Source organism: Aegilops tauschii, chromosome 6 (genome assembly GCF_002575655.3).
Source record: "Aegilops tauschii subsp. strangulata cultivar AL8/78 chromosome 6, Aet v6.0, whole genome shotgun sequence".
Lineage (NCBI taxonomy): Eukaryota > Viridiplantae > Streptophyta > Magnoliopsida > Poales > Poaceae > Aegilops > Aegilops tauschii.
The window spans coordinates 41,915,033-41,927,408 of record NC_053040.3 but is presented as its reverse complement, the minus strand read 5'-3'; positions in this window follow the sequence as shown (position 1 = coordinate 41,927,408).

Sequence of the window (12,376 nt, the reverse complement as noted above, 5' to 3'; positions counted from 1 at the left end):
AACATACCACTCTGTTCATGAGGGGTCTGTACTCCCTAAACCCGCCTTGAAGCTGTCTGATGCTCTCATTGTAGGCTTCATTCTCTGAGGCGTCATTGAACAGGTCTTCGGCATCTGCTGTCGTCCACTGGGGCCTCAGACGCAGACGATGCTTGATGCCATCATCGTACCACAGAGCATGTGATCCTCGTACTCGTCCCAGTCAATCACTCTCCTCTCCGTGTCTTTGAGTCCTTTCCACTCGTTCCATTCCTTCACGTATCTCGCATGTTCGGCTTCCCAATCCGTGATTGATTGATTCTTCTGCCTGCTCATCCTGCAATGCATAAGAAAGAATGTAAAACACCCTTCTTTTATGAATGTAAAGCATCAAAACAAGAACTTAGAATCGATGAGGACGGCTTGTGGTACTCACAGGTGTAGGTCGTAGCCACCGGTATCGTGGCCGGCTGGTGGTGTGTGTTGCGCCTTACCAAATTGTGCGGCAACGCGTTGTGGCAAGTGGTACTCCACGGCATAGACACAAATCATGGGCACGATGCACCGGAAGATAAGCCGGTCCTGCTTGCACATGCTGTTCAGCTCGAACCCCCACTCTCGATCATCACTATACGGCCGCCAAGTAACCTATGACCAAACAATGTTAGGCTCAAGTGAAAGTGTTATCGAAACAATGGTAAGCTCAAGTCAAAATGTAGTTCTTATACCTGGAAAGGCGTGAGAGCATCAAGCTCGTTGCTGAAGACCTTGTACAAGGCCTTCGATTCGCCCGTGTAGACACGCACCACGTCCCAAGCGTATGCGACGGTCGGGTTCCGATCATCTTCGTCATATTGGCCATAGTCCGTCCATGCACGCGAGCGCAGCTTCTCCGGACGGCCCACCGGGATTCGCTCCCACATCCAAATGGAGAGGCCCCATACACATCCACACATACCGGACGTGACTTCCACTCTCTGGGTCGCGTCGTCAAGCTACAAACCATGTTCAGATGATAAGATGTCAAAATGTAAAGCAGAACACGTCTGATATTTGAAAGAAAGTGATATTCACTTACCGAACGGTATAGGTAGGCGAGTCCGGCGGCCCCCCAGCTGTACCCCGCATCCCAGTCCTTTAGGAAGTCGAGATACATCCATAGGGCAGAGTTCCCGGAGTAGTCCGGAAACACTACCTTCGTGAGAATGTACCACAAGTAGGCCCTGGCGTACTGCTCCACCACCCGGGGCTCGGCATCTTCCGGGCACTTGCTCCGGTGCTCGAGGAGCCATGACAGCGGTATGCCGGAAGTCCGGTTGCTCTTAGCAGGGGGGCAGTCGCCGATGAGGCTGACAACCCTCTTGTGCTAGTTCGCCCTCTCCACTCTTCCTGTGAGAGCACGACCCTCGAGCGGTAGCGCCGTAATCATCGCCCAATCCTCGAGGGTCACGGTCATCTCCCCACATGGAAGATGAAAGCTGTGCTGTAACACCCCGGATGTAACTTTCCATATTTGTAACTCCAACTCTTGCCATTTTCGGCTATGTGTTATGATATTCCCTTCGTGGTCGGGTTTTGTTTTCCGTTTTGCATTTTTTCATGTCATGCATCTCATATCATGTCATCATGTGCATTGCATTTGCATACGTGTTCGTCTCATGCATCCGAGCATTTTCCCCGTTGCCCGTTTTACAATCCGGCACTCCCACCTCCTCCGGCGCACCCCTCTTGTTTTTCTTTCGTGAGCGGGTGTTGAACATTCTCGGAATGGACTGAGTCTTGTCAAGTGGCCGTGGTATACCACCGGTAGACCACCTGTCAAGTTTCGTGCCATTTGGAGGTCGTTTGGTACTCCAACGGTTAACCGGGTAACCGCAAAGTCCTTTTGTGTGTTGCAGAAAAACCCTCCTCCAACAGCCCAAAACCCGTCTAAGCCACCGCCATGCTCTCGGTCGTTCGATCACGATCGTGTGGGCGAAAACCGCACCCTGTTTGGACTCTCCTAGCTCCCCGTGCCTATATATTTGCACCTCCCCCCGAAATTTCACGGATGAACCCTAGCCTCCTTCCACCTCGCGCCACCGGACAAAATCCTCCCCGCCCGGACATGTCCGCCCGTCAACTGCGCCGCCGCGCCCAGCGAATCACGTCGCGCCACGTCACCCCGCCGCCGTCTCCACCGCGCTAGGCCCGCCAGGCCCGGATCGGACCCGCGGGGCCCATCCCGCCGCCACCGTCCTCCTCCAGCGCCCCCGCGCCTCCGCCGCCGCCTCGCCGGCGCCACGCCGCCGCCACGCCTCGCGCCTCGCCCCGCCGCCTCGCGCCTCGCCCCTCGCCCCGCGCGCGGTCGCCTCCCTCCCCGTCAGGCGCCTCCTCCCCGACACCGACGCCCTCTCCCTCCGGCCGCCGTCCTCTCCTCCGCCCTCGAGCTCCGGCGACAGCAGCAGCTCCGGTGAGCCGAGCTCGAGCCAGATCCGATCGGGACTGCCCTAGGGTTGACTTTTCTCCCTCTCGATTTTTCTCTAAGTCCTAATATTTTTACATTACTTGCCCCTATTCATCTAATCATAACTCTCTGCATATAGCTCCGTTTCGTGCGTGTAATATATCGAAATGTTCGCTTCGTGATGCTCTTCATTTTGTTCCATTGCACCATGTTTATTTGAGTCCATCCTGATGCCCAAATCTCTGGTGCAAGAGTGCTAGTTGCTGTTATCTTCTGTTACTTATCAGTACTTAGGGTTTTGTTATTTTTGTTGCATTTAATCTGTGCATCTTATGAGTATGAGCTCTACATGTGTTTTGATGTATGCCATGCCATCTTTACAGAGGTGTATGCCATGTATTTTTGTGATCTCTGTGGTGACTAGCACAAGCATGCAAACTAGGCTTCGTAATGTTTCTGATTTCAGGGACTTAATAAATTTAGTAAGTCTATGACTGCTGTTATTTTGTTGCCATGTATCCATGTGTCTACAGAGATATCCATGCTTATTTTGAGGATGTTCAGTAAGGATGTTTTGTAGATATAGTTGTGCGCTATCCATTCATGCCCTTGTTTGCAATTATGGAGAGACATAGCATGACTCAATCTTGCTCTACTTTTGCTATAAAATATTTCTGGCAGATTGTTAACATGATATTCAATTTTGCCAAGCTTGTTGTAGTTGATCCTTTCATGCTATGTATTTGCTCTTGCCATGGGTAGCTTCAAAAACATACCATCTTGATGTAGGTATGCTTGTTTTGTCATGCGTTTCTTTGTGGTGAGTGCATTAAGCTCACTAAGATGCCTTCATATTATTGTTTCTGCCATGCTCTTTTTTCTGCCAAGTCTGAAACCTGTTAACGAAACTTGCTATGTTTACATGGTTGCCATCATATCTTCTGGTCCTTTTTGGCTTATGGTCAGTAAGGGTATTTTGTCACATGAATTTAGTAGAACACTGCCATGTCTTGTTTTTCTATGTTAAGTTCCTGTAGCATGTTGATTTCGTGCTCTGAACATTGCTACCTGATGCTGTTTCAGGCATGTCCAGTAATTTCACCAAGTCTGTGAACCTGTTATCTTTTGCACTTTTGCCATGCTTGTTTGAGCCTGTTATGTTGTGAACTAGCCGTAGCTCAGTGTTCATCTTTTGTCAAGAATCTCCTGTAGATTACTGTCATATGCTTTTTTGCTATGTTGGAGTGCTGGAGCATTGTTACTTGTTGTGTTCTAAGTGCTATCATGCTGTTAATCTTAGATTCGTGTCATTCTTGTTTTGCTTGCCATTTGCAAACCGTGCATCCGTTTCCAGTCATCTTTATATCGATTTCAACCAAAATCATCTCATCTTTCCAGTGGCATGCTTGGTTTGCCAAGTTACTGCCTTGTTCATCATTTTCCTTCCGGAGCACGCATATGCATCGCATACCACATCTCGCATATCATTCATGTATTGCATCATGTTGCTTGTGCATTTCCCGCGATTGATTGTGGTTCCATCGCTTGTGTTCTTGTTTTGGGTAGAGCCGGGAGACGAGTTCATGTACGAGGAACCCGTTGAGTACGCTTACGAGGATCAAGCTTTCGACAACTCTGAGAACCTTGCAGGCAAGATGACCATACCCTCGAAATCACTTCTATCTTTGATTTGCTAGTTGTTCGCTCTATTGCTATGCTGCGCTACCTATCACTTGCTATATCGTGCCTCCCATATTGCCATGTCAAGCCTCTAACCATCCTTTCCTAGCAAACCGTTGTTTGGCTAAGTTACCGCTTTTGCTCAGCCCCTCTTATAGCGTTGCTAGTTGCAGGTGAAGATGAAGTTTGTTCCATGTTGGAACATAGATATTGTTGGGATATCACAATATATCTTATTTAATTAATGCATCTATATACTTGGTAAAGGGTGGAAGGCTCGGCCTTATGCCTGGTGTTTTGTTCCACTCTTGTCGCCCTAGTTTCCGTCATACCGGTGTTATGCTTCTTGATTTTGCGTTCCTTATGCGGTTGGGTGATTTATGGGACCCCTTGACAGTTCGCTTTGAATAAAACTCCTCCAGCAAGGCCCAACCTTGGTTTTACCATTTGACTACCTAAGCCTTTTCCCCTTGGGTTCTGCAGACTCAAGGGTCATCTTTTTTTTAAACTCCGAGCCAGTGTTCCTCTGAGTGCTGGTCCAAACTAGAGCCACTTGCAGCGCCACCTTGGGGAAACTCGAGGATTGGTTTTAGTTGTACGTAGTGTTCATCCGGTGTGCCCTGAGAACGAGATATGTGCAGCTCCTATCGGGATTTGTCAGCACATTCGGGCGGCTTTGCTGGTTTTGTTTTACCATTGTCGAAATGTCTTGTAAACCGGGATTCCGAAACTGATCGGGTCTTCCTGGGAGAAGGTTTATCCTTCGTTGACCGTGAGAGCTTATAATGGGCTAAGTTGGGACACCCCTGCAGGGTATTATTTTTTGAAAGCCGTGCCCGCGGTTATGCGGTAGATGGGAATTTGTTAATATCCGGTTGTAGAGAACTTGACACTTGACTTAATTAAAATACATCAACCGCGTGTGTAACCGTGATGATCTCTTTTCGGCGGAGTCCGGGAAGTGAACACGGTTTCTGGGTTATGTTTGACGTAAGTAGGAGTTCAGGATCACTTCTAAAAGAATTGCATAAGCATATCAAAAGATTTTTCAACATGAACTAGGGTTCAACATTAACTACGAAACATATCGATGCATAACAAAAATTAATCACATCCAACAGAACCTATGAGTTCAATCTTTGAATAATCATATATCAAGATTATTATGAACATGAACTAAATACAATACATATATCAATAACTAAATAAATACTTTTATGAAGATGCAATCACCATGGTTTAAATGCATCATAACACATATTTCTCCAACAACATCCAACATGCATAATCTCATTTTTTTGTTAAAAAACAAAAAAATGAACTAGGGTTCATCTTGAGGATTCATACACTACATATAACAAATATATCAAATATTCATCTCCAATATTCATCATAAACTACATCCAATACTTGCATCATAGCATAGGAACATGCATCATCCATCATATAAAAAAAACCATTCAAATCAATTATGAACTAGGGTTCATCTTAACACAACCATACCAACTATTCAATATAGTTCATATCTAACACACTATAACATCTAGAATCAACCTAAATCAATCCTAGGGTCAATTTTTTTTCAAATAGGAGTGATTCGAATCGAATAATGCGATGAATCGAAAGGTGTTTGATTAAAACTTATTGGAGGGATTGAAAGAGCTTACTTTTCTTTCTTCGGGGCCATCTCGATCCGCAAAATCCGTCAAGAAACGAAGAAGATCGGAGGGGGGAGTGGAGGGGATGAGAGAGGGCGAGTTGGAGCAACTGCTCTGTTCTTCGTGGTGGGGGCGGCTGGGTGGGGGGAGAAGGGGTGGGGGCGGCCGGCCCGCGGTTTATATATGCCCACACCCTACCGCCGGGTGGAGCGGCGGTAGGGTGTGACGGAGGGGGCACCAAGGCCGTTATCGTTGCTGACGTGGACAAGTTTGCTACCGCCGCAGGTCTCGGCGGTAGGCTATATGATACTACCGCCGTGCCTCGTGGCGGTAGGGGAAAGGGTCAAATCTCGAAAAACTTTCAAACTGGGGTTAGATCTCGATTTTGTTTAACAAAAGGGTCAAAACACGAATTTTTGCCGCATTAGCATGTTCTGTTGCTGCTACATTTATTTAGCTGCTTCTTGAGTTTGGCATTGCATGCCAGTAAGAAAATCTGTATCATTTCGTAGGGCTGATTTTTTCTAAGCCTGCTTGAGTGACAGATCCATTTTATCACCTGTGGCCACCAACAAAGCTTCATTGCCCTTTTCCGGTTCCGTATAGACGCATGACTTTGCATATAATGAAGCTTGTTGCGTAGACTTTCTCAGATTTGCAGTATGCGTTCGCATCTGCTCCACGAGTAAAGATTAAGCATGAGATTCACAGTATGCAACTCATACCTTTTTTTGTGAGAGTATGCAACTCATACCGATAGGTGATAGCTAAACATGTGAACAAGTTAGTAGGCGATGAACAAGTCATACCCTCCGGTTGGCCAGGCCAACACAGCGGCGGTAGCAACAACCTTGGCGTCGACTGTGGCTTTCTTCTTGGCGGCTTTGTCGTCGTTTGCCATGGGATCATGCAGGGGAAGTGGTCGAAATAGAGGAGGGCAGAGACGGGGAAGGATCGGAGCAGTCACGCAAAGACGCTTCCCAAAAACCTTATCGCCCTTCTCCCGGGCAGGATCTCGAAGGACGGGGTTTCGAAGGCACCTCTCTCTCGACCGACTCTGCACGCGGTTGTCGGGATGGGATTGCTAGAAGCAGCACACTGAGAGGAACAATAGATGACGACTAGAGTTGCACGAGGAGAGAGTGAGTCTATCGACTACACTGGCCAACTCTTGCATTATATAGGCCGTCAAGTAGGGAGTCATGGGCCTGGGCTTAGGCCCACGATCGTGTCGACGCACGCCCGGGAAGGGAGTTGTCGCACCCCGGGAAAGTGAGCCAGCGTATCCCATGACTGGCAAATATAAAGCACATAGGTGTGAGCTTGGCTCATTCCCGCAACCCGTGTCGTGGCGAGACGGGCAGTAGAGGAGGAGCGGGCGTGTATCACTTCTCTTTTCAAGCTTCCAATGGCAAGTGGTAGTGCAGCCCTTATAAAAGGGTCTCAATTCAAGGTGGTACTAAACTTTTCACCACTTGCAATACACCTACATGGGCCTCAAGATTAATCATGAATTATTGTTCACTAGCAATGTGCCCGTGCGTTGCAACGAATCCAAAATAGAATAATACTTGTTCACTAAAAATATATTATGTTTCACTTAAAATATATTATTTGAGCTATTTTGATGAGGTGAGGGAGGCATGGGGTTGGTTTCAAGATACTAAGGGGTTTTCTGCAAATTGGAGCAGAGAAGTGGGCTATCGTTGCAAAAAGGCCACAACTTACCTCACAGTCATTAGATGCAGATCTTGGACAGAAATGACGAATGTCAGACAAACCATCATCACGAACTGAGAATTTTATAGGAGTAGAGATATGTGCCCAAAGCCCATCTATGATTCAGCAATCCCCCACTAGATCTCCTGGCACATTAAGTTTGTCATCTTTTTCAAACAATATTTTTGATATATCAGAATTTTCAGTGGAGACTGTTAAGTTGAACTTCCACCGAGCAACAAGATTAGACTTCTTCACATCTGAACAATGGACTATGCCTTGAATTGTCTGTTTAGCATGCAGAAGTTTTGCCTATTGCAGCTGGTATGTGGCTACCGAAGGCTAAACCCCACGAGTGGAGCTTATTAGTCATGCTCCTGACCTGTTCATGAGCTCCCTAGAGATTACCCTATCTCATAGACTGTGACTAGCAATCGGGCTCATATAGGTACGTTCCTCCAAAGAATGCTTCATAGGATAGCATCTTGCTCACATAATCTTTGGAACACATTAAGACAGAAGTCAACCTACCTTACAGATTACGAGAGTATTGCATCTCCAACAGGGTGGGTTAGTAAGGATACTTTCCTCGGTTGCCCGCTGAATTATTATCCCAGGTCCTAATTCACGGGATCTCCGATCACATAGGTTGGGTTACCCCCATGGCAACTTATGTGGGTCTCATGTCCACCCCCCTCGATGCATTTTCTATCACAATTCGCGATAACCCTTTCGTAAAGGGATCTGCCATATTCTTAGCCGTCTGGATATGATCCAATGCTATTACTCGGGAGTTTCTTGAATGCTTGAACAGATTTCAATCTTCTTCTTATGTGTTTTGTGGATTGCATGTTTTCCTTTGAACTCTTTGCCTTGGCAATCACTATCTAATTGTCACAGTTCATAAGGATAGCCGGGACTGGCTTATCAACCACTGGCAAATTCATCAAAAGCTCTCGAAGCCAGTCTGCTTCGACGCATGATGTGTCTAATGCTGTGAGTTCTGCTTCCATAGTTGATCTTGTTAAGATCGTCTACCCGCCGTGCCGGTAGTAACGCCTTCTCAGCGACGTTATACTACCGGCATCTCCCTCTGTGCCTGTAACGACATTTTTTAAACGCCGCTACTAGGCTTTTCCCTACTAGTGCCTACTGTGCCGCGACCTGTCACGGCTTTTCGGTGGATTCCCCTGCAACATTTGCAGGTTTCTCTTTAACTTAGATATGGTTTGCTCCGTGTGGGTGGGGGGGGGGGCACATGTCCCCACTCCTCCCACGCGCAAGGCACCTCAACATATTTCTTCAATAATTGTTTACCGTTGTGTACATGTATCTTATAATCACCATTTTAATCATATAATCACATATACATGATTTAATATCTTATTTGATAACTAAAGTTTCATTTTGTATAATTATGCCTTTATAATGACTTTCATGATATGCAATATATATACCAGTGGAAGTAATTATTTTACTTCATAGTCGTTAGCCCTCGAAGCCTTCTATTGGTACCTATATGTTTCCCTTTTTTATATGTTATGGGAGCAAAAGATATGGACAGCAAGCACAAGAGAATGAGAAAAGACGGTCATTTGGGCTTTTGGAATCAGACGATCTCATTAACAACAAGTGTAGTCTAACCAAATAGTTGGACAGGGACTCATGCTGGACGTTTGAGGATGATGTGAAGACATATACAAATAGCAAAAAAAAAAAAAATCTAGGAAGACATGGCTGCTTGAGAGTGCACAAAAGAAATAGTTAATGGTTATTTGTGCCAGGCTGCATGCTACATGCGCATGAAGAGTTAGCGAAAAAGTATTTTATATAGTGGACATTCTTGATGATGTGGATAGATTGTATGTCAAGATAAACAAGACACTGGAGATAAATCTTTTAGGTATATCTGATGTGTGGACCTTTTACATACATGTGAACATTTTTTTGAAGTATGTACACAAAATTGTCACATTTTTTTGAAATCTTTATAAAAAATAATGAAATTTACATATTTTCTATGCAAATTTCAGGAAAATAAACTGCGCCTATGACCTCTGGCGTGGGGCCGGTGACGCCCACATAGTGCTCGCATTGAGCATATAGACGTGTCTGACTAGGCAAAATGTCATAATGGAGTAGGTTTTTTCAGTAACCTCAAAATTTCAGGCCAGATTTAAATTAATCTCAGACCAAATCTTAATTAGGTTAAATTTCATTTGAAATTTGACAAATCTTAGACAATTATGTTGTCGAAATCTCTTCCTCTCCACTTGCAGATTTCGTCCAAGATTTTGTATGAAATCCATCCCGGTCATTCAGATTTCATGCGCAGACACTACAGCAACAACAACATAGCGAGCATTTTTCCAGCGTACATATATAGGGTTGCTGCTTTACCCCGTAGGCACAATATATACTCCCTCAATTTCAAAATAAGTGGCTCAAATTTGTACTAATTTATCCCACCTTTCTTTTTTGACAAGACATCCTGCATAGTATGTACCTCCGTGCAGTACTATAAATGTGTCCTCGACACGTATGTATGTGTTCGTGGCGGCTTGACAAGTACAATAGTTCGCTGGATAACCATACGCTCTAACTCAAGTCGCCATCCGTTGATCGCATCTCGCTGCCGAAAGCTGCTAGAGCAGAGACCTGCCGGCCGCCGCCTTCATCCACCAGTGTCGAGGCCTAGCTCGGCCACTGGTCTCTAGGAGTGGCGAGGGGACACTAGTAGAAAAATGGTCATTTGTCCCGGTTCATAAGACCCATCTGTTCCGGTTGGCGAACCGGGACTAAAGGGTCGTTACTAATGCTTAGGCCTTTAGTCCCGGTTCTTACACGAACCGGGACAGATAGGTCTCCACGTGGCCGGTGTTGCGAGCCCAGGCAGGAGGCCCTTTAGTCCCGCTTGGTGGCACCAACCGGGACCAATAGGCATCCACGCGTCAGCTGTTCGGGGGCTAGGGTTTTTTTTTTTTTTTCTGAAAGGGGGGGCAGATTTGGGGGTTTTGTATGGTTAATTAAGGTGTTTCATATATTGTGTTAGGTAGCTAATTAATTAATAGAGAGAAGTGTCCTCTCTTATCTCCGTGCTTGGTCGACGCTACGTACTATACGTATAGAGAGACCCTCGACACGCTAGCTAGTAAGCAAATGAAGGAAACCCATTAAGTACAGAAGTTTGTCATGCATACCGAGAGAAGTGATATCGACCTCTACTTCTCCAAGAGATTGCGCGAACAACAAGTTTTCGTATATACAATATTAAGATCTCTTACAATATAATCTCCCCTAATTATATATGAAGTCAGCTTCAACATGGTATTCTCCGGCTTTACTGATGACGTGGTTAAGAAAGAATCCCGCCAATTCCTCTTGAATTGCTTTCATGCGATCTTGTGGTAGGAGTTCATTCCGCATCTGCCACGTCTAATTTGAAGAAGGGGGTTAATACATATATATGAATGAAACTCAACAGAAATGATGGTGTAATAAAATGAAATTGTGAATATTATTGCTTACGCACTTCATATTGTCTTTTAGAGTAGCCCCGCTTATCTTTGCAAGTCGCGTTGTAGATGAACTCGCATACGTAGTATCCACAGTAATCATTCCCTTGTTCCTGCCACAAGCACTTTACGAGAAATAAAGGTCAATCAAACTGATAATGAAGCATTATAAATGGCATTGATGAAAGTAGCTAGAATCAACGGGAGATGCGCGCAACTAGCTAGCTAGTAGTACTTACTTTCGGGTATGTATATCGCAGCTCTTTCGGCAGTCCCGGAACTTCTGCGGTGAACTGTTTCCAAACCCTGCAAGACAAAGAAAATAATTATTACTTGAGATATCAGGAAATGAACAAAAAGTTGCCGATATGGTGCGATAATGATCGATTGAACTTACTTGTTGAGAATTTTAGTCATGTCCGCATAGGTCCCGGGATCTTTTCGTCTCGAGTCTAAGACGGTTACTAGTCCCCGCTCAAGCTTAATCTCCAGGAGAATATAGTGGAAGCTGCGCACGCATGCATAACTCATCAATTACATTACTATAACCTCGCTCGAGTAATAAGGGAAACCGAATATGCACACGACAGTAACACTCACTTGCAGTTGTAAGGAAAGAGTATTAAATCTTTGTTTTGATTTATTATCAATGATTTGAGCAAGTTGGCCTCGACATCTCTGGCGCTCTTTTTAACCTGAATTCATCTATGAGATTTGTGTTAATAAACCCAATATCATACATTTCTGCTTTTCTGCACTCAACGATCTTCAATCTGCATAATATAGTGAGGATAATTATAAATACATGCAATGAAAGAGCTGAGCTATATATAGAGACTTAATGACAGAAGTAGTACTTACAGAGAGTAGCAAGTGACCGTTAATTTATCGAGGGCCTTTTGATTGAATAACTGGAAAAACTCCTCAAATGGAACATGCAACAGATCAATTCCAACGAGGTCGTGCTCCTCTTTAATTCTCAGATACAAAGTATTCGTCCCCCCAGACTCTGTAGGTTTTCATGTACCAATCATGGAATCTTCGCATCATCGTTGTTTGAGATTTTTCATCTTTGACGAGAGGCTTCCCGTACTCGTATCTGTGTTCATCCACCTCCAAGAAATCATAATGTACATCGTCGGGCAGGTAATCTCCAAGATTGCTATAACCGGGCACCATCCCCGGATCATTAGCGACGATGTCGCTAGACACATTGAGCGGGGGGCACGATTGATTTGCTTGTTCGCCGAGCTGGGCAATTTTTTTCCCAGCTGCTCGTCGTTCTTTTAACCTTTGATCACTGACAGTACTTCCCGACCGCTCCACTTCGAGATATACCTTTTCAGTAACGCGCTCATAGTTGGTTTTCGGCGGAGACT